Raw genomic sequence first — 23,335 nt, 5'->3', positions numbered from 1 at the left:
GCTGCTGCTTGTTTAGAAACCTCTCAGTGGGTCAGGACTGGAACACGTCCCTGACCGGCTTTTAGAATATGAGCCTTCCAGTAGAAGAAGGCTGTGTTTGTACCAGCAGCATACAGTCAACCTCCCATGTGGAAATAAGCTGTCTCCCGCCTGCCGCCCAATGGCTGCTGGGGTAGGCTCCAGCATCACCGGAGCCCCCGGATGAAAACCACGCGGACAACATGCAAACTCCACACACAAGACCACCCGGGACGACCCACCAAGGTTGGACTACTCCGGGGCTCTAACCCAGGACCTTCTTGCTGTGAGGCGACCGCGCTAACCTCTGCGCCACTGTGCCACCTCATTATAACAATCATAATAATAGTAGTAGTAGTAATAAACTTTATTTATATCGCACCTTTCTGAACAGCGTTATACTGACTATCTCAGAGACCAAGGGTTTTGCCAACATGGTGGACTACACACACACAAACACACACACACACACACACACACACACACACACACACACACACACACACACACACACACACACACACAAACACAAGTAGCCATTGAGAAGCAACAGCACACATTTCCTGGATAAATTTGCAAAATGTACGCTGTAAAAAAACCCGTAAAGAACGGTCAATGATTGGCAGCTACGGCTGCCAAACAAAAACCGTAAAATTAATGTAAACTATCCTAATTCAAATTAAGTCCAGAAACATTACTTTTACAGACATTTTCATTTAATGCTCTGCAGAACAGTACCTTTATTTTACAGATTTTTCATAATTATTACAATCAAACACTTTTAATAAAGTGACGATGCTAAAAGTTCTACAGAAAAATACCTTTATTCTACAGATCTTTCATAGATTATTACGATCAAACACTTTTAATAAGTGTTAAAAACCACCTCAAAAAACAGTCTGTCTGGCAGGTACGATTGTCAAACAAAAACCTTAAATATTTTCACTGTTAATTATTATCAATTAAAGTAGGGTGGGGAACTTAATCACAAATAAAATACACACAACTGTTGATTCTAAAACCCCTTTATTTAATGTATTGAGTTGTAAATTTACAATATCAACCAATTATTCACAAACAGTTCTTCAGATCCCAGAGGGGGAGTTGAAAAACTAAAAATTCTATTTCTCCATATGTGTATCTTGTCTGTTAACAGTACTATCATGATGAGGTCATGATTTCACCTTTGAAACAGGTGGAGAGCTTTTGGGCTGAGGGGGTTGTGGTCTGTTGTTTTTTAGCTTGTATTTTCCATTTCAGTTTTGTTTTCCACATTATTCTCCTGACCCTTGGCGGCTCTGTATACTGTCGTTCTGACAATATTTGTAGTATTTGTGGACAAGCATTACATTCTTGATTTATAACCCTTAAATATGCAGTGTACTACTAAGTAAAATCAAAACATACAAAAAGTCAATGAATCTGTACCAGAAGTGACAGTGCAACGTAGCAGATAAAGAAGAATCCTCCTCCAAATTGCCAGTAATCAGCCGGATCTTTGGTGCATCTGGGGGTGGGGGAAGGGGAAAAGGGAAAAAGTAAGATCCACAGAAAAGTCCTTACTATAAAAAGTAGGTTGTTTTTTTTTAGTTTTTTTTTTTTACAATTTATTTAAACAACCATGAGAAGTTTGCAGTTTGCTATTTTGGGATGTGACCTTTTTTCTTTTTTTGCAACTTTCGAAAATAAAAGCCATAAATATGGTGTGAAAATGTGTCACTACACCCTATGGTTTAATTGATTAAGTGGGGATATGGGGTTCGAATCCCACCTCTGGCAGGACATTTTCACTTACAAACAAACTTCTTTTCTTTCAACCACATTTAGTTTGTTTAAAACTGCAAGTGAGAGACAAACTTCGTTTGTTTCTTTAAAAAACAAAATTAGCAATGGATTTTGTGTCTTTCAGACTGAAATAAATACAGGATAAGGCTGACTGTTCATTAGTGAAAAGACATGTATGTATGTATTGTCAATGGCAAGAGACAAATAATTTTTTGATCCTGTTTGAATTGAGCCTTGATTCACACATACAGTATGATGTCGATTTAAAAGATAATTTTGCTAGTCAGGGAAGTCGAAGTTTATTGTAAAACTACTGAAGTAAAAGCCTGTGAAAATACGTAATTATAAAGACGACATGGCCACGACTCACATAAGTGACGTTGTCTCGTTCAACATTCACAGAAAGCCAGTCCTACAAGCAGCTCTCATGGACTTAACTGACTAACTCTTCTTTCACAGCGCTGCAGCTCTCAACAACAGCAGACTTGTAGTCATTTTCATCTCTTTTAATACTTTTTCCCTCATTATGTGTCGAGCTAACGGCCATGTCGCTATTAATGACTACATGGTTCTTTACTATATCTACGACAAGCTACGACTTTCTTTACTTGTAAAATTATCTTTTAAATTGACAAACATCATATGCGTGATTCACGGCTCAAGAAATCATTTGTCTCTCACCATTGACTGCCATACAAAACTTTTCTGAAATAAGGTCCCATGGGGCACACCGGAAGGGGCGTGACTTCGGCTCTCTATTATTGTAGTAAAACTATTTACAAATGTGTGCGGAGAGTTGTGCCTGTATCGATTGTAAATGTGAAAAAGAATCACACGCACACAAATCACCACACACATTTGCAAATCTTCCGCGGCAGAAGTGTAGCAAAAGTCACGTGTGAAAAGACAGCCAATTGAGAGGCCCATGTGAGTAGGAACTGATGACTTGTCTGCATTTCCAGCTCTTGGAGCAAAATATTCAGACTTTTCCACCAAGGCTTTTAAAGATTTGTCTACACTTACAGATCTCCATCATAATGTAAGGGATAGTGGATAACACTGACTAATATCTTGTCTTATATATTGCAGTTGATACTTACTAATGGTAGACTTGTCTCTCCGTTGGGTGCCTGTTCTCTGCCGTAAACCTTGTTCCAATGCTTGATCTACAAAAAATACAAACAAATTTCTCATCATTAGCAGTTATCAGTATTGGAAATGAGAATGTAAAAAATGTTCAGAAATAAACAGGCAGTTACACATACACAGCACACATGCATAAGGCCAAATATAACTCTGTAACATCTCTCCAAGACAAGCATAAGCCTTATCATATACTGTATTTCTGTGTAATTTAGGGGGGAGCTGATGTAAAACTCTTCAAAGCAGTTTGATATCAAAGTCCAGTGTGTAGTATTTTGTGGTATTTACTCCATATAGGGGACCTGACAGAAATGGAATATAATATTCATACGCAGTTTTTCTTAGCATATAACTGCATGAAAATAAGAATCAGGGCGGCTGTGGCTCAGGGGGTACAGTGGTCGTCCAATCAGATGGTTCGATCCCTGACTCCTCCTGTCCACATGTTGAAGTGTCCTTTGCTCCAGATGGTTGTGAACTGTGTGGTCACCTGTCGATATCAGTGAGTGTGTGAGTGGCAATAAATTGCACATGGCCTATCACAATACAAGACAATAACTAGAAATACCTCAAGGTGGTTTTATGCCTCTGTGCAGATGTTATTTTGAAGTTGACATTCATGTGTGTCTAGATGCATATAACATATGTAGTGAAGAATTATTTATTTTTTTAAATAATGTAGTGTATATTTTCTTCAAAATTGAGAATATTACTTCATATACACTACCGTTCAAAAGTTTGGGATCACCCAAACAATTTTGTGTTTTCCATGAAAAGTCACACTTATTCACCACCATATGTTGTGAAATGAATAGAAAATAGAGTCAAGACATTGACAAGGTTAGAAATAATGATTTGTATTTGAAATAAGATTTTTTTTACATCAAACTTTGCTTTCGTCAAAGAATCCTCCATTTGCAGCAATTACAGCATTGCAGACCTTTGGCATTCTAGCTGTTAATTTGTTGAGGTAATCTGGAGAAATTGCACCCCACGCTTCCAGAAGCAGCTCCCACAAGTTGGATTGGTTGGATGGGCACTTCTTTGAGCAGATTGAGTTTCTGGAGCATCACATTTGTGGGGTCAATTAAACGCTCAAAATGGCCAGAAAAAGAGAACTTTCATCTGAAACTCGACAGTCTATTCTTGTTCTTAGAAATGAAGGCTATTCCATGCGAGAAATTGCTAGGAAATTGAAGATTTCCTACACCGGTGTGTACTACTCCCTTCAGAGGACAGCACAAACAGGCTCTAACAGGTACTATTTAATGAAGATGCCAGTTGGGGACCTGTGAGGCGTCTGTTTCTCAAACTAGAGACTCTAATGTACTTATCTTCTTGCTCAGTTGTGCAACGCGGCCTCCCACTTCTTTTTCTACTCTGGTTAGAGCCTGTTTGTGCTGTCCTCTGAAGGGAGTAGTACACACCGGTGGCAGCTTTTTCGTACCCGAGGTTATAAATGACCGATTTGTGTTCCCAAATATCAACGTACCTGAATTAAATTTGTATTTCACCGGCTATTTTCAAAAAAGCCGCGCACAGTTGTCATTGGCCAATTTTCTTGATGACAGCTCCATCAACCAATCATGTTCATTCAACCTTTTCCCATCAACAAGTATGCCGATTTAATTAGAGTTTTAATGTAAAAGTACACATAAATCTAAAACTAATAAGATTTACCTTAAAATTACAGAGAAAAACGTTAGATTGTTTGTATGGACTTAAACCTTTATATAACAAGCTACACATTTAATTACAGATAATTACTGTCATTTTACGTGAATTTGTATGTAATTTAAGAAAACAGACAAGAATGTAAAATTAATATAGTATTTTTCTGTAAAAGAATGAGAAATAAGTGTAGTTTGTCATTACTTTCATAATACTTAAAATAACAGGCGGATTGTTGATTTACAGATAATGTCTGTAATTTTACGGTTTTGTACGCTATTTTTTAAAGGACAGGAAAACTACTGTAAAAAATTAGAATCATATACTGTAAAATTGGATTTTTTTATTGTGTAGGCGGAGATTTGCACAAATGTGTGCGGCATTATTAGCTAACATTCCAGTGAGAGCCATTATCTGACCAGCCGTTATTGCCTTGAAGTCAACACAACTCTATCCTTAAACCTTGCTAACAAAGTTAGCATGTCCCAAATAAACCCTTATGAGCTGTGTCCTCGGCCTGATGAAACATCCCTTCTGTCTAATCTAAGATGGAAGGTGAGAAAACCAGTTCCAACTGGTCCTCCGGCTTGCCCAACTGATGACTGAAAGCAAGGTCATTCTGATTCAGCCAATCAGCATGTTCATGCAGGTCAGAGGGCGGGACAAAAACAATGTGAGTTGAATATACACATGTATGTGTAACCCATATGACATATAGGGCTACTAATGGTCATTGATTTAGGGGTGTAGTGACATGCCGCTCCTTAAGGGGCGCGCTATGCAACTCGCTAGGGTAGAGACTGCTACATGCAGTCGTCATGTTTTTCCTCTTTTCTTTTTGTGAACATCCGGGAAATTGTGCTCTTGAACCGACGACTGAATGTCATTATACATAGCCTCAGAAAGTTAGAGCGTTGACATGTTTTGATTGTGAAAAGTGTTATGTGTAATCAGAACCTCATCTGTGAGCTTACGAGACGAAGGTGTGTCGAGTTGTAAGTATTTGGAACTCCGGTTGGTTTTTTTAACTACCAGATAGAATTTGGAAGATTGTGATGGCGAGCCCAGCCCAGTGAGACTGTGGACCATCACAGAAGCGGTGGCCTACCGTAAGATCTGTCCCAGGAAACGTCTGACAAGCCTGAATCATTCATCCAGACACCAGATAAGAACCCATACACACTAGCCTATTTCCTCTACCAGGGTAGAAATAGTCATGGTTGAAGTATATTCAGTACACTCAGGATCAGGAACTGAACTCTGGGACCAACACATACACTCAAGGACCAGGAACTGAGATTTTCTTTCATCTCAGACTGCTAACACTCGAGGGTTGTGATTTGAACGAGATTTTCTTTGGTTTATTATTTTATTTATTTAAAGAGCTCTATTTTGTTTTGTTTCATTTTTTTATGTGAAAGTCAGTGTTGTGTATATTTTGCTGTTGTGAGAAAATAAAATTGTCAACTGCTCAACTACACATCAACTCCTCTCGTGAGTTAGTCAAGGCAAACCCCTCACCGAACCTGGTTAGATGTTAGCGCCTTTACTGCTACCCCTAGTTTGCAACCTTAGAGATAGGTTGAGGAGCTCGGACATCCGGAGGGAGCTCGGAGTAGACCTGCTGCTCCTTCGTGTCGAAAGGAGTTAGTTGAGGTGGTTCGGGCGTCTGATCAGGATGCCTTCTGGGCGCCTTCCATTGGAGGTTTTCCGGGCACATCCAACTGGGAGGAGACCCCGGGATAGACCCAGAAGTCGCTGGAGGTACTACATGTTCAATCTGGCCTGGCAATGCCTTGGGATCCCCCAGGAGGAGCTGGAAGGGGTTGCTGGGGAGAGGGGTGTCTGGAGTGCGCTACTTAGCTTGCTGCCACCGCGACCCGACCCCGGAGAAGCGGCTGATGATGAGATGAGGTGAGATGAGACTGCTAAGTACACTGGTGGGAAATGTTAGTGGTGCACTGGAAGTGATGCATGATACCCTTAGAAGATGCAAGAGGCCTGGTAGATGCTAATGCTAATCTGTCTGGTAATTTAAAATGCCAACTTTTGTTAATGTAGCTTATAAAGAACACAAATTCTAAAAAAAATGCTACTACCATTTTGGTAGTTTGTGTAAATCCATTGTGCAGGCTTGTTTCATGTCTGATGTAATAACAAGAGCGACTGCAGTACAGACCTGCAGTTGGTAATTATGACTAGGGTGTTGCTATTGTGGCAAGTTATGACATGGAATTTTAAAGACTGTTTAAATGAAATTCAGAGATTTGTTTGTAAACACATTATAGATGCTGGAAATTAATTGCTGAAAAAGTGACAAGTTTGGGAACTATGTAGTACTGGATTGTGGAAGAGGTTGGCAAAGAAGAGGTGGGATAGTCAGAGAGATGAAGAAAGCAGACAGGAGTACAAGGAGATGCAGCACAAAGAGAGAGGTGGCAAAGGAAAAGGAAAAGGCGTATGGTGAGTTCTATGAGAGGTTAGACACTAAGGAAGGAGAAAAGGACTTGGATGTGCAGCAAGTTAGGGTGATCAAAGATAGAGATGGAAATGTGTTGACGAGCGAGGAGAGTGTGTTGAGAAGGTGGAAGGAGTTCATTACATTACAGTCATTTAGCCGACGCTTTTATCCAAAGTGACTTACAATAAGTGCATTTAACGTAGGAATTCGGGAGAACTACTAGTCATCAGAGGTCATAATTAAGTTTTCTCTCTAAACAATTATCTAAGAGCAAAACCAGTGCTAAAGTAAAAGCGTAAGAAAGAGATTTTTTTTTTAAATGAGTGAATACAATAGGTGCTAAGAACAAGTAACAGGGTAGTAGTTCTTGAAGAGGTGAGTTTTCAACCTGCGCAGAAAGATGGGCAGCAACTCCGCTGTCCTGACATCAGTGGGGAGTTCATTCCCCACCTTTGGGGCCAGGACAGAAAAGAGCCGTGACCGAGTCGATCGGCAGCAGGGGCCTCTGAGCGACGGGGCAACTAGGCGTCCCGAGGCAGCAGAGCGAAGTGGTCGGGCGGGCTGTAGGGCTTGACCATGGCCTGGAGATAGGAAGGTGGTGTTCTTTTCACTGCCCTGTAGGCTAGCACCAGAGTCTTAAACTGGATGCCAACAGCTACTGGGAACCAGTGTAGGGACATGAGACGGGGAGTTGTGTGGGAGAACTTAGGGCGGTTGAACAGCAGACGAGCTGCAGCTTTCTGAACAAGCTCCAGAGGTCTGATGGATGAGGCCAGGGCACCAGCAAGGGGGAAGTTGCCGTAGTCCAGCCGGGAGATGACCAGAGCCTGGATGAGCATCTGTGCCGTCTCATTGGTGAGGAATGGGCAAATCCTCCTGATGCTTCCAACTAGCAGCAGTGATTTAAAGAACACTGATTGCTAATTGTCTGCCAGGAGTGCAGGCCAAACCCTGGCCACTTAACACCCAATTGGCCAAGGAGATGGACTGAAAATAGGCCTATTACCCAGAAACTGGTCACTTATGTAAAACTCTATCCAACCTCACACAAAACTATTAAGGCTGCAAACAGCAACTTAACAAGGTCTTAATAAGATCCCACTAGTTCCCACTAGGAACCAGCAGCAGATGTATAGAGAAAAGGACTAATACTCAAGCAGATGGAATAAGACTAATATCAACTTGTTGAGCAAGAAAGATGATTCTTACTCTATTCTAGATGAACCATCAATTCAGAATCACTCCAGAAGTTAAAATGCACACTTTGAGGGGCTGATGAATGAAGAAAATGAGAGCAAGAGAAGGTTGGATGATGTGGGGATGGTGAATCGGGAAGTACGTTGGATTAGCAAGGAGGTTAATGAGGGCAGCTATGAAGAGGATGAAGAGTGGAAAGTCAGTTGGTCCAGATGACATACGTGTGGAGGCACGGAGATGTTTAGGAGAGATGGCAGTGGAGTTTTTAACTAGATTGTTTAACACAATCTTGGAAAGTGAGAGGATGCCTGAGGAGTGGAGAAGAAGCATACTGGTACCGATTTTCAAGAACAAGGGTGATGTGCAGAACTGTAGAAGCTACAGAGGTATAAAGTTGATCAGCCACAGCATGAAGATATGGGAAACAGTAATAGAAGCTAGGTTAAGAGGAGAGGTGATGATCAGCGAGCAGCAGTATGGTGTCATGCCACGAAAGAGCACCACAGATGTGATGTTTACCTTTAGAGTGTTGATGGAGAAGTATAGAGAAGGTCAGAAGGAGTTGCTTTGTTTCTATGTGGATTTAGAGAAAGCATATGACAGGATGCCGAGAGAGGAGTTAAGGTATTGAATGAGGACGTCAGAAGTTGCAGAGAAGTATTGCGGTGTGGTGCAGGATATGTATGAGGGAAGTGTGACAGTGGTGAGGTGTGCGGTTGGAATGACAGATGGGTTCAAGGTAGAGGTGGGATTACCTCAACGATTGGCTCTGAGCCCTTTCTTGTTTGCAATGGTGATCGACAGGTTGACAGATGAGATCAGGGAGGCGTCTCCGTGGACTACGATGTTTGCAGATAATGCGATCTGTAGCAAGAATAGGGTGCAGGTTGAGGAGAGCTTGGAGAGGTGGAGGTATGCACTGGAGAGAAGAGGAATGAAAGTCAGTAGGAGCAAGACGGAATACATATGCATGAATGAGTGGGAGGACAGTGAAATAGTGAGGATGCAAGGAGAAGAGGCAACGAAAGCATATGAGTTTAAATACTTGGGGTCAACTGTTCAAAGTAATGGGGAGTGTGGAAGAAAGGTGAAAAAGAGAGTGCAGGCAGGGTGCAGTAGGTGGAGAAGAGTGTCAGGAGTGATTTGTGACAGAAGGGTACCAGCAAGAGTTAAGGGGAAGAAAATGGTTGTGAGACCAGCTATGTTATATGGTTTGGAGACAGTGGCGCTGATGAAAAGACAGGAGGTGGAGCTGGAGGTGGCAGAGTTGAAGATGCTACTCACTCCCCACCGTTTGTAAAACTCACTAATTGCAATCGTGAGCTAAATCACCACTGCCACCCAGGATCGTTGCCAGTTTGGGCGTCCTGTTACGCCTGGCTAAATCAGAGGCTACACCAGGAATTGAACTGTGACTCTTGAAGTTTGGACACCAGCAGATTTTATGCTGCACCACCCAGGCACCACGCCAGCCACTATTACACAGCACATCTGACAGACTTGGACAAAAACATTTATACTAGCTCAACCCTCCCTGGAGCTAATTCAACTAAACTGAATTCCTCTTGACAAAATCCAAATGCTTTGCCATTGTTTTCTGTTGGGTATGGCCCTTACCAGTAATAGCATGTGTTTATAGGACTGATTCCCAGAAAGGGCTTTAACACTAGCTGTCTGAGAAGACCATGTTTAAGCATTTTGAGAACAGGTCCTATACCACCCATATTGTTGTAGATGTGATGAGCGCGATATATCTCTTAATGTATGTTACACCAACAGGCTCCACCTGATGGCAGGAAGGATACCTGTTGGGTCAGACCGAGCTGCCGTTGCCCTGGAAATGGAGACCACATTTGTTCAGAACCTGAAGTATGCTTCAGATGTCCTCTCAAAGGTACGATCTTTTCCTACGCACTAACAGTGGGAATGCCAAGGTTTGACCAGTGCCCTGAACACAAACACGACAGTGCAGTCCCCTCATGGTGCCTTCACATGCCAGAGGAGCAAATCGCCCTCTCTGTCAACCTGACTGCTTGTCAGCAAGCTGATTGGACAAAGATGACACCCGCTGGTCTGTCATTGGTTTTTGCTCCTGGTTTCAGCTGAACAAAAATGGCAGACATGCCTGTAAAGAATGTCTTTGGCCGAGTGTCCAGGTGGCGTGGCAGTCTATTCCGTTGCCTACCAACACAGGGTTCGCTGGTTCGAATCCCCATGTTACCTCCGGCTTGGTCGGGCGTCCCTACAGACACAGTTGGCCGTGTCTGTGGGTGGGAAGCCGGATGTGGGTATGTGTCCTAGTCGCTGCACTAGCGCCTCCTCTAGCTGGTTGGGGTGCCTGTTCGGGGGGAGAACAGGGGTGGGGGTAGCGTGATCCTCCCACGTGCTACGTCCCCCTGGTGAAACTCCTCACTGTCAGGTGAAAAGAAGCAGCTGGTGACTCCACATGTATTGAAGGAAGCATGTGGTAGTCTGCAGCCCTCCCTGGATCGGCAGAGGGGATGGAGCAGCTCAGAAGTGGGGAAGAGTTGGGTAAGTGGCCGGGTACAATTGGTGAGAAAAAAGTGGAAAAATGAAAAAAAAAGTTTTCCGTCTATATAGTCTACCAAAATAGTTTTCAGTATATATTTTAGCCAAGAAGTAGACCATTCAGTCACTGAATCTTGCTTCCTTTCAGGTCTACAATCCCTAGTTTAAACTTTTCTTCATCTGCCCTATCTGATCGGCTGCTACTCAGAGATATTCATTTCTCATATGTGTGACGTTGAGAAAGTCTCACCTCTGTGATGCCTGCTCCGGTGGCATGTGAACACACCGTCGTGCCCCACCAAATACCATGGACTCACATAGACTCATGTCCACCCTGCCAACATGGAAGCTTGTGAGCATGACCAGCCTGGTGGGAAGCAGGAAACCAAATTCAACAAGGTCCCAAAGGACTGACTACGAGAACAACCCGAGTCTCGTTTGTACAATTAAATGGCTGATCATGGCTTGAGCTGTGTCCCCATTTGCATAAAGTTAACTGAACTTCCACTGTTATCCCACCCCTTTGTCCAAGCCACAAGCATGGTTCACATCTCTAGATATTCCATGGAATATGGACATGATGGAATATCTTGGAATATCCCAATACAAACCCAGTGGAGGTGAAACTTGTGTTGTAAATGGTGTTTGATGGAGCTCGGCTGTTAGTCAGTCAGTAGGGCACAAACCTCTCAAGAGAAAGACTAAAAAAAACGTCACCTAAGGTTGTCTGTATTGACACAAATATTCATAGAGTTGGAACAAATATGTCGATTCATCCTTAAAATAATCTTCTGTATAATCAATTTCTCAGTTTCAATTACCTAGATACTTAATCAAGATACCTTTCTTCTGCTTTAAACATTTCTTTCCTCTGAGTCCAAGTAATCGACAGTTTCCTCCTAAAGTAAATTGAATGTCATTGATTGTTTTTTTAATAAATAAAAGCTTAGTAACAATATTTTTCTTTAGATTTCTTTCAATTCAATTAAATGTAAACGGGTTTTTGAATAATAATCAACATATTCAACAATGGGCGGCACGGTGGCGCAGTGGTTAGTGCAGTCGCCTCACAGCCAGAAGGTCCTGGGTTCGAGCCCCGGGGTAGTCCAACCTCTGGGGTTGCCCGGGTCGTCCTCTGTGTGGAGTGTGCATGTTCTCCCCATGTCTGCGTGGGTTTCCTCCGGGTGCTCCGGTTTCCTCCCACAGTCCAAAGACATGTAGCCTACATGTAGGTCAGGTGGCTCGGCCATACTAAATTGTTCCTGTGTGTGTGTGTTTGTGTGTGCGCGTGTGTGCGTGTGCGTGTGTGTGTGCGTGTGCGCGTGCGCGTGTGCGTGTGCGTGTGCGTGTGCGTGTGTGTGTGTGTGTGTGTGTGTGTGTGTGTGTGTGGGCCCTGTGATGGCCTGGCAGCCTGTCCAGGGTGTTTCCCCGCCTGCTACCCAATGACTGCTGGGATAGGGTCCAGCATCCCCGCGAGCAGGATAAGCAGTTAATAAATTAATGGATATTCAACAACAATAACACAAAATGGCGGCACAGTGGCGCAGTGGTTAGCACTGTCCCCTCACAGCAAGAGGGTCCTAGGTTCGAGCCACGGGGTAGTCCAACCTTGGGGGTCGTCCCAGGTCGTCCTCTGTGTGGAGTTTGCATGTTCTCCCCGTGTCTGCGTGGGTTTTCTCCGGGTGCTCCGGTTTCCTCCCACCATCAAAAACACATGCATGTTAGTGTTAATACTCCTGTCTGCGCCCCTGAGCAAGGCATGGCAAGACGAACTGGAGTTGTTCCCTGGCTGCTGCAGCTGCCCACTGCTCCTATACAATAGGATGGCTTACATGCAGAGAACACATTCCATTGTAACTGTACAATGACAAAATAAAGTGGCTTTCATTTCATTCAAATGACACCTTGATATGACCTACAGGAAGGAATCACCAGGTTGATCGAACCAATAAACACACGGATCACTGATCCAAGGTATTTTTTGGACTCTCCTCATCAGGGTAAGACATCAGATTATCATGAAAGACAGGTAAACCAAATAGACACTAGCAAAGACAGTGTGCTTTCATAAGCTGCATGGTTCTTTACACAATGTAACACAATGATGGAAGACATTTTAACTGTCTTTGTTGTCAAGTCTGGACCAGACTCATCACCTGCTTGCATGCTTGAAAGTCAGACCATTTGTTGATCACAACAATCTCTTGTGAGCTTGACTTTGGCCTTGAGAGCAACTTAAAAAGTTGAGCCATCCCCAAAGAATGGACCTTAACAGTCACGGTTTACAGGTCATGTTGATCTGCTACTTACTCAGTGAGCAGGAAAACAACAGGGGCACATGGAAGAATCAGTCGTGTCCCTAAAACCACATCATAGAACAAGTCACATGATGAAGCTGCTGTTTGGAATTTGCAGACATGTGTTTCCTGCTGTCATAGAAATGAAATTGCATTGTAAAATTCCTGACTCTCTCTCCTGTTGTTGCTGGTTTGATTGTAATTGTCTGAAAATTGCTTCATACACCTATCCTTTAAGTGAGAACCCCAGACTGAGGAAACCTGGGCTGGGTTAAACTGGGCTGGGTTAGGCTGAGCTGAGTTGGTTAGGCTGGGCTGGGTTAGGCTGGGCTGGGTTAGGCTGAGCTGGGTTAGACTGGGCTCGGTTAGGCTGGGCTGGTTTAGGCTGAGCTGGGTTAGACTGGGCTGGGTTAGACTTGGATGAGTTGGGCTGGGCTGGGTTAGACTTGGCAGGGTTAGGCTGAGCTGGGTTAGACTGGGCAGGGTTAGACTGGGCTGGGTTAGGCTGGGCTGGGTTAGGCTGGGCTGGGTTAGGCTAGGCTGGGTTAGGCTGGGCTGGGTTAGACTTGGCAGGGTTAGGCTGAGCTGGGTTAGACTGGGCAGGGTTAGACTGGGCTGGGTTAGGCTGGGTTAGGCTGGGCTGGGTTAGACTGGGCTGGGTTAGACTGGGCTGGGCTTTTCCTCCCATTATCTTATTTGTCTCAGGCATAAGCCCCCAAAGGTAACGGGAACAAAGAAATTAACTTTTATTTCGGGAAGGTTTGGTTTTGAATCAGGCCTGTGGGTCTTGTATTTTTTGTGGTTATATTTCTGAGCATGCAGTAGTATATTTCAAATATTCTTTCAATATTGGTTTATATTTACTTTTTATTCAATTACAGCGGCTTCAATACTGGAGAGGGTTGGGAAGCAGAAGATCAAGTTGCAAATGGTGGGTAATTGGTAAGGACACATTTAAAAATGAAAAAGAAGGAGGCCAGTTACTCAGAAGTATTGACATGATTTGTGTGTGTCAGGATGTTTTTCACTGGCAGATAATGGATGGAAACCTGACGCAGAACATACACACCTTCTTTCCTCTCATTGGTGAGTGAGCCTTTTGTCTGTGTGTCTGTGTAAAGCGATAGGAAGTGTAACTTAAACATGTATATGGGTGGGTAGCTTGTAATACTGAGAGCCCGGTAGAAAAGTTTGCGATGTAGGGCATCCGGGTAGTGTAGCGGTCTATTCCGTTGCCTACCAACATAGGGAACCCAGTTCGAATCCCCGTGTTACCTCCGCTTTGGTCGGGCGTCCCTACAGACACAATTGGCCGTGTCTGCAGGTGGGAAGCCGGATGTGGGTATGTGTCCTGGTCGCTGCACTAGCACCTCCTCTGATCAGTCAGAGCGCCTGTCCGGGAACTGGGGGGGGGATTGCGTCCCCGCGCTACGCCCCCCTGGTGAAACTCCTCACTGTCAGGTGAAAAGAAGTGGCTGGCGACTCCACATGTATCGGAGGAGACGTGGTAGTCTGCAGCCCTCCCCAGATCGGCAGAGGGGGTGGACAGCTCGGAAGGGTGGGGTAATTGGCCAATTGCAATTGGGGAGAAAAGGTGGAAAATCCCCAAAAAAAAAAGTTTCAGATGTTTATGACTGCTTATGAGGAAGTAGTGAGGAAGTAAAGCGCTGAATACAGAGATGGCATCCAGCGCTTTACCTGTGCCCCCGTCCATAGGGTTAGTGGTTGTGTCAGGAAGGGCAACTGATATAACATTTTGCCAAATCAATATGCGAACTGACAAGACCGCAGTCGGTGCTGTGCCCTCACAGGGTACCGATGGGAACTATCAAATCCGCTGTGGCGACTTCTAGGAAACAGGGAACAAGCCAAAAGAAGATGAGGATGTAGTGTGTTTGCATATGGCTGGCTAGTGCCACTAGGAGGCGCCATGCAGTCTGCTGGAAGAGTGATGCGTAACATCACATAGACCAGTGTTTCTCAACCCAGTCCTCAAGGAACCCCTATCCTGCATATTTTCTTTGCAACCCTGAATAGGTACCTGTTTGTAGTTATTCAACCAATCCGCAATGAATTTTGTCAGATGTTGCACACCTTGCATAATTAAGTGCTGCGAGATGATTGGTCGAGTAAGTACAAGCAGGGCTACCTATGCAGGGTTACAATGAAAATCTGCAGGATAGGGGTTCCTTGAGGACTGGGTTGAGAAACACTGACATCGACTCAATGCTGAGAAACTCCACCGGTGTCACTCTTCAGTACAGAAGAGACAAAACACATAAAGCCCAAATCAGCGTCCACAGACCAGATGGTGGAAGGCAGCCAGTATGAATCAGACCAACAGTGTCCTTTAACAAACACCTGATGTGATGACCTGCCGTCCCAGTGCTCCCAGTGCTCCCAGTCTTACTGGCCGTGTGCTGAGCCCACGTGACGTCAGAGCGTTTACACAAGACATCTGGAAGATTTCTCTGAATGGATAAAAGAGTTTAAATGGTGGAATTCTTGAAATCATCGATGATGAGGGACCTCTGGATAAAAATGGAGATTCAGAGATGGATGTTGTGGTTGTATGACCTCTTTTTTTCCAATCATTCATATGAATTGTTGGTTGATCCTAACTGTATTATTTTTTAAAACAGGATACAACACACAAACAACAACAAAACAGGGCAGCACATTAGAAACAATGTTTAAGGACCGAAATAAATGGGGAAAAAAAATTACAGAATAAAAAAAACATATCCATAGTACCTGAGAGTAAGAGACAGACATTCCCAAGGGAAAAACAAATAATAGTGGACTGAAAAGAAAGAAAAAAACAACAACAAAACAAAACTATACATTGTATATACAACCATCCATTTCTACTAACTTCCAAAGCGGGCCTGCTCCAGGTCTGATGTTACTGGGTGTGGAGGGGTACAGGGAGGGGGAGATCCCTTCTTTTAAGGTAGTCTCTTATGGACACAGCTATGCCTGACCATGCCTGCACAGTGGCAGTCTTGGCTCTATTGAGTCGTGCTGTTGTACACTCAAGAGACACTATGCTCTGGTTGGACGCCATCCAGAACTTAATTAAAGGAAGTTTGGGATTAAACCACAGTGTCAGTATGGTCTTTTTTGCTGCAGTAAAGCCTGCCAGCATTAGTTTTTGCTGATTTAAATTGAGAGACAAAGACAAATCGTCATTGAGCAGACAAAGGCAGGGATGAGGCAATATTGTTGATACTAATAACTCTGACAACGTCAATTTGGTTCCAGACCGACAATGCAGAGTTCCCTGGCCCACACGCCTTCAACTGCCAGTGTCTTAGTAGAGTGATCAAGCAGAGAGTAATATATACGTGTCACTGTCCCCCGAGTACCCCGCCTAGGACCAATCCATTCCTCCATAGGGTGCTCCGGCAAAGGCCCATTCCAGGGCACCCCATACTTTTTCATTGCAGATCTCAGTCTCAAGTAAAAAAAGAAAGAGATGCCCGGTAAATCATATTCTTCCCTAATATGTTGGAATGAATGGAATCCAGTATTGTTAAAATTTTCACTGAGAGAGAAGACACCTTTTTGTGACCATGAGGGAAATGTAAAAGGCTGCCCACCTGATTGAAGGTGATAGTTATTCCATTGAGATGTTTGATGAAATAAATCTATTTTGCCTATCATCAGTTCCACTTTTTTCAGTACATCAATAGAATTGGTTACAATGCTCCCGTATCATAGATTAATGTTTTTTGTGACCCCTACCTGTATATAATAAGTCTTCCAGATGGTGTGGCTTCACGCGTGCAGCCTCCATAGCCCGCTAAGGGACCTCAGATTCCTGCTTTCTCCAAACATGCAGTGGTCTAATTTGAAAAGAATAATAATAAAAATTAAGGTTTGGGACAGCTAAGCCTCCGGTGAGTTTGCTTCTTTGTAAGGTTGTAAGTTTGATTCGTGCACACTTTCCTCCCCAAATGAACTGTGATATGAGGGAGTGCATTTCTGTGATAAATTTAGGTGGTGGTGCTATGGGGATCATAAAAAACAAAAAATTAATCCGAGGCAGAATATTTATTTTGATAGTTGTGACTCTGCCTTGTAAAGATACATAAAGAGAGCCCCACCTCTTCAGATCATCTGTAATCTTTTTTTTCCACAGCCTGTCATGAAATTTATTGTTTTATCAATGTCAGTACAAGTTTCCCACTAGCTCAACCTAAGCTTCTCCTGAAAGAAAACTACAAATCCCATGGTTTCCACACTGAGCCCTCCCCTTCCTCCATGGTAATTGACACACCTTTGCCTGACCCTTTTGTTGTGAACCTATAAATACCAGTGTTGGAGCACAAGAGCTCTCTCTTTCTCCTGTCTCCTTGGCCAGAGGTAAATGTATGTCTTTTCTATCTCTAAATAAACCTTTCTGATTTGTTCATTAAGAAACTGGGCTCTGACTTCTTTTAAAATTCCACCACAAGCCAAAAAGTTTTCCTGAACTATTCTACGAAGACTGGGGTAAATCTATATGCCAAGGTATGTAAAGGATGTACAGTTAGGGATGTCAGCAGTCAAACTGGTATTTAATGCAGCGGTATTCAATGGAAGAAGAGCAGATTTAGTCCAGTTGATTTTATATCCTGCCATCCCTTTAAATAGATCACATAGTTTTAGGACCTGCAGTAGTGATGTCTGAATATTCGATATGAAAGGAAGACAATCATCTGCATATAATGAAAAAAAATGTCTAGATTGGTCTATGGTTATAGGAGATATTGTGTCACTCTCTCTGATGGACTGAGCCAGGGGTTCTAGGGACAAGGCAAAGAGCAGAGGGGAAAGCTGACAACCGTTTCTTGTTCCACAATGTAAAGGAAAGGGTTGCGATTGATATGTTCCTGTAAGAACTGATGCTGTAGCATGACCGTATAGCGTTTGTGTCATGGAGATGAAGTTAGGCCCAAATCCAAATCTCTACATGACCAGCCATAGGTAACTCCATTCCTGTCTGTCAAAAGCTTTACCAGCATCAAGAGAGAGAACAGCACAGTCCTCTGAAATGGTATCTGCAACCTCGATAGCATGTAGGAGTCTCCTAACATTATCTGATGCTACTCTCCCTTTCATGAATCCCATCTGATCAAAGTGAATTAACTTCCCAATTACCGTCTCCATGCGAGTAACCAGTACCTTGGCATAAAGCTTCACGTCTCCACAAATTAGCGAAATTGGGCGATAACTTGAGCATTCAAGTGGATCTTTACCTTTCTTGAGTAAGATGGTAATGACTGCATTTCTCAGGTCCCTATGAAAGGATTCCTGTTCAATGGCAAATTTTATAGAGCCAAATATAAGAGGTCCTACCTGATCCCAAAAGGCTAGATACAGTTCCAGAGGTAGGCCGTCCAAACCAGGACTCTTGCCTTTTTGGAGAGTTTTTACTGCTGTTTCGAACTCTTCTAAAGAGATGGGGCTCTCTAATTTTAAGCTCTCTATGTGGTCCAGACAAGGCAAAGCTAAATTTTGAAGAAACATGGTGCACTTCTCCATATCTATATGGCAGTCTGATGTGTAGAGACCGCTGTAGAAATGTGTGAAAACATTGTTGATTGCACTGGGATCTGTAACAACGTCACCTTCTGTTGTATGAATTGCATTAATCACTGCTTTGGATTAATTTTGTTTTAACTGGAGGGCTAATAGTCTGCTCGGGCGGTCGCCATCATAATAATATCTCTGTTTGGTTCTATGTAGAATAAACTCGGCCTTGCTTATGGATAAATTTCTATATTCTCCCCTTAATGCCTTGAGAATATTGGTGTTGGCTTCAGAGGATGTTTCTCTCTGTGCCTTCTCCACTTTGTCTATCTCCTGCTCAATTTCAGAAAACTGCTTATTGCGCTTAGCTTTTAACATAGAAGAAAAACTAATACATGTGCCTCTTATAAAACATTTCGCTGCTTCCCATAATGTTTGGGGATTGTCACATGACCCAACCTTCTGTTCAATAAATTCACCAAATTGTGTTTTCATTCGTAATAGAAAATCAGCATTGTTAAGCAGAGTCATTAAATCTCCATTTGCATACTTTGGGATAATCAATTAATAGTGTTAAAGTGCATGACACGGGCATGATCAGAGATTAAGATAGGGAGCATGTTAAAGCCTATTCCTTTCATTCTAGTCGTCATGGCACCTCTTCCAGGATTGATTATATATTTGTCAGCCCTTCTCTTATAAATACCATATCCCATATTAACCTTGTCATCACGAATGCGCCAGAGATCCACTAAGTTCAAGTCAACCAGAAAGGATCTTAGAGCTAAGGATGAGGGAGGAGCTGCGTTAAGTGCGCCTGTAGCTCTGTCAAGCTCTGGGGAGACTGTGGTATTGTAATCGCAAGAGACAATGCAATGAGGGTCTCGATAACGTAACAGTCGCATTGATGGAGGGCAAAAAGTTTTCATCAAAAACATTAGGTGCGTAGATACACGCTAATAGAAGTTTTATATAATTAATAGAGAACAGCAAATATACAAATCTACCATCATTGTCATTACCATTCTCCATAACCACAAGCTGTAATTTCCTTTCCGCTATAATCAGGAAACCTCTAGCTCTAGTTGACGTGCATGAATGAGCTATAATTCTATAGTGCTTGTTTTGGAACCACTGTACGTCCTTCGCTGTCAGGTGTGTCTCCTGAATCAGAGCTATAGAAACATGTTTGCGGTGTAAAAATTCCAGGCAACGAGTGCGCTTAATGGGTGAGTTCAGACCCCGAACGTTCCAGCTCAAGATATTTAAGTTGGCCATTCAAATGGTGGTGTAGAAGAGTAGCAAAATAACATGTAAACAGTCCACTTTACATATATGAGTAGTAAAGAAAAGTCTTAAACTGAGAATATATCCCTTAACAGCTAATGGCTGCACAATACATTTAACATAGACAAAGTGAAAGTTTAACAACAGAACTATATACAAACAGGCCAATCTATGAGAGGCAGTATAGACCAAAGCCATATCCCATACTTTAACTCTCACATACACTACTGAAAATGCTCTCACATACACATGTGAAATCCTCTCACATACACATGTAAAATACTCTCACATACTACTGAAAATCCTCTCACATACTACTGAAATGCATTAGTTGTATGTAAGAGGAATTTCAGTAGTATGTGAGAGGATTTCACATGTGTGTATGTGAGAGGATTTCACGTGTATATAAGAGCATTTTCAGTAGTATGTGAGAGCATTTTCAGTAGTGTGTGTGTGAGGCCATTCTCAGTAGTGTGTGAGAGAGGATTTCTACTGAAAAGGGAAGGACTTTACTGGAAAAGGAAGGCAGGCTAGTTCTTTAATCCCATTGGTTATATTGTGCAAAAGCAGGAAGTCTTCAGTGAGGTATCATTTTAGTAACCGCTGGTGCTCTGTCTCCTTTAACCACGAGGACTTTACATATAGTTTATCTCATTTTTCAAGTTCAGTTGTTTTTGAAGACAACAGCTACAACAGAAGAAGATGTTATATGTTTCTTTAACAGTGCATTGCAATGTGTTGAAGACGTTCAAAGAACAGCTGACTGTGTTGGACAAGAGAGACTACTCAGGGAGCTAGATGACCACACAAGGACCCTATCTACGTTATTGTCTTTTCCCAGATTTATTGATGATCCAGCTAATAGTCAATATAGGATCACATTAGAGTCCTTGTACAGGTGTTTTTGCTCACTTTTAAGTGGATATGAAACCAGACAGAGATCCACTGAAGTGGCCCTGGTCCCACCAACCGCTTCAACTGGCCTTCCAGGCCATCCTAGGTAGAGCATTTCACTGGAGCAGATATCCCACTGTATGTCGCTTGGCATGAATTGGCAGAGAATTTCTGCATGCTTAGGCATCAGTCGACGGACACTGTACAGACCAGTGTTGTAGTACTCGAGTCCAGGACTCGGACTCGAGTCCGACTCGAGTCCGACTCGAGTCCTGATTTTCATGACTCGTGACTCGACTTGGACTTGAGCACTGATGACTCGGACTTGGACTTGGACTCGCGAATTTACTGCATTCGGACTCGGAAGTTGGAGACCCGGACTCTGACATTTTAATTGATAAAGACTGTTTTTGTTAGTTTTTTTAAATAATAGGCCCTATTAAAATATATTGATAGCTATATTAATACTGTAACATTATTCAATTCCGTGTAAGGGCAGGCACGTGTGTTCCACCTACATGCGGATTCACGTGGCGTGCATACCGTCATGTTCAGTAGCGCGAAGATGCCTAAAGAGACCCCCCGAATTGTGCGCTTTGCTTACACAGATTTTACAACAAATTCCAGCAAGATCACTGCTAGATGTTCGATATGTAAACGAACTATTGAGGAGAAGACCGGGACAACCTCAAACTTCAACAGACATCTGTCAAGGATGCACCCAGAAAAGTAAGTGATATGCAGTCAGTTGATGATATGGTTGGTGATCAGTTAACGTTAGCTAGCTAGCTATCTAGCTACGGTAACAATAGCCTTTGAAGTAACTCAACCACTGGTCCAAGATGTTGGGTTAGGTCGTGTGGCGGGTATATCATATCACTAGAACCAAGTGAAATTGTATAGGTAAGTTAAGTAACGTTACTGTTAGAATGCTAATGCAGCATTGCACAGAAAAGTCACAGTACGGTTCGCTTTCGGTACGAGCGTGCCATCGATCTCACTAATGAATTGGTAAGTAACACGCAGCGTCTTCGTGTTATAGGGAGATTAAAACTGATTTTTCTTATTTATCATTTAGCTAATTACCAAGTAGCATACACTTAATAGAAAAAACACACCACTCTGAACTACCGTGTTAGCATTAATCTTAACTAGCAATAACAAATCCGCACATTGCAGGTCTCCGCCATGAATATTCTCCAAGTGCGGAGAAGGAAGAAGTCTAGCCTATATGCATCCACAAATAATGTTGATAAAATGTGCACAACTTTACAATGCAAATAAGAATAATTGTAGGCTATTACTCGCTAAATGGACTAATGAAGAAAGCCAATGTGGATGCCGCCACTGGTTTTCTTGAGAGCTGGAGACGGTACGAGATTTGACGGATGTGGCATCCCCCCCCCCCCCGATGTACCGAAAACTACCGAACCGTATCGTGATTCGTGACACCGCATAGGCTACTGTAAATATGGGGATATTTTTCTTTGCATATATGCAGCATTGGGTGTGCCAAATTCTAAAAATAGACATGCGCGACATAGCTTTTGAACAGTACTATGAACTGGCTCTGTCTCACACCCTCCCTGACCCATACAGAATAAACATACAGACTCACGGAGGATAGAGAGTTAAAGCTCAGCTAGGTAGCATGTAACATACTTAAATCAATAATTAAATGACTGGGTTTTGCTAATTAATCCCTGTCCTGTTAGTCTCATAAATTATGTATCTTTTCTCATACTTTTCATTTATCCAGCTAGCTTACATTAGTTAATCTACTAATATGGTAATGTTAGTTATATAGATAACTAAATATGTAACTTAACTGGTTATGGTTCAAACAACTATGTGTATAATGTGTAACATTTGTATTGTTATTGCATATTGTTATAGCTATAACGTTACACATTTTTTGCTGTGAGAAAGTTTACTTGAAACAGTTTGGCATCAGCAAGCTAAAGTGTGTATCCTATCTTCCCCTAGGTTCTAAGAATACCGTGCCTCCACTGCTTCAGATGTGATGCCAGCTGCTTCAGGTCAGAAGACTATCACATCATTTTTAAATGATGGACAGCAAAGGATGTACGACCTCAAACATCCACGTCAGAAGGCTATAAGTGATGCCCTTGTAAAAGATCTAATCATTAAGTGCTGCTTGCCACTCTCCATCGTTGACAACGAGGACTTCAAGCACTTGCTGCATGTCCTGGACCCTCAGTACCAGCCCATAGCAAGATCCACAATTTCCTCTGTGACCATTCCAGGAATGGTGGAAGTCAAGAAAGAACAGATTAAGAGCCAGCTGGCAGAAGCATCGAGTGTTGCTGTTACCACAGACATTTAGAGTGATCGAAATATGCGGTCATTCCTTGGAGTGACAGCACACACAGTGGCAATGGATAAAAAAAAACAGGAACTCAGCCTTCAGTCATATCTTCTTTCCTGCAAAAGAGTGCATGGGAAACACTCAGGAGAGAAGATTGCAATGATGTTTGAATGCTGTGCTGAAGAATACCTGATTAAGGACAAGATC

General features: G+C 42.8%; 1 long non-coding RNA gene across 1 annotated transcript; it reads right to left on the bottom strand.

Moving 5' to 3' along the window:
* Positions 1-726: 726 nt before the first annotated feature.
* On the bottom strand, positions 727-3,369 carry LOC130110751 (uncharacterized). Its single transcript, XR_008810059.1, has 3 exons — positions 3,278-3,369; positions 2,904-2,969; positions 727-1,525 (listed from the first exon to the last, which is right to left on the bottom strand). It is a non-coding gene; the product is annotated as an uncharacterized LOC130110751 (long non-coding RNA).
* Between the last annotated feature and the right edge of the window lie 19,966 nt (positions 3,370-23,335).

The sequence above is a fragment of the Lampris incognitus genome, chromosome 3, assembly GCF_029633865.1.
Source record: "Lampris incognitus isolate fLamInc1 chromosome 3, fLamInc1.hap2, whole genome shotgun sequence".
Taxonomy (NCBI): domain Eukaryota; kingdom Metazoa; phylum Chordata; class Actinopteri; order Lampriformes; family Lampridae; genus Lampris; species Lampris incognitus.
Note: the sequence above shows the minus strand (reverse complement) of the source record. Positions and strands in the feature narration are given on the sequence as shown.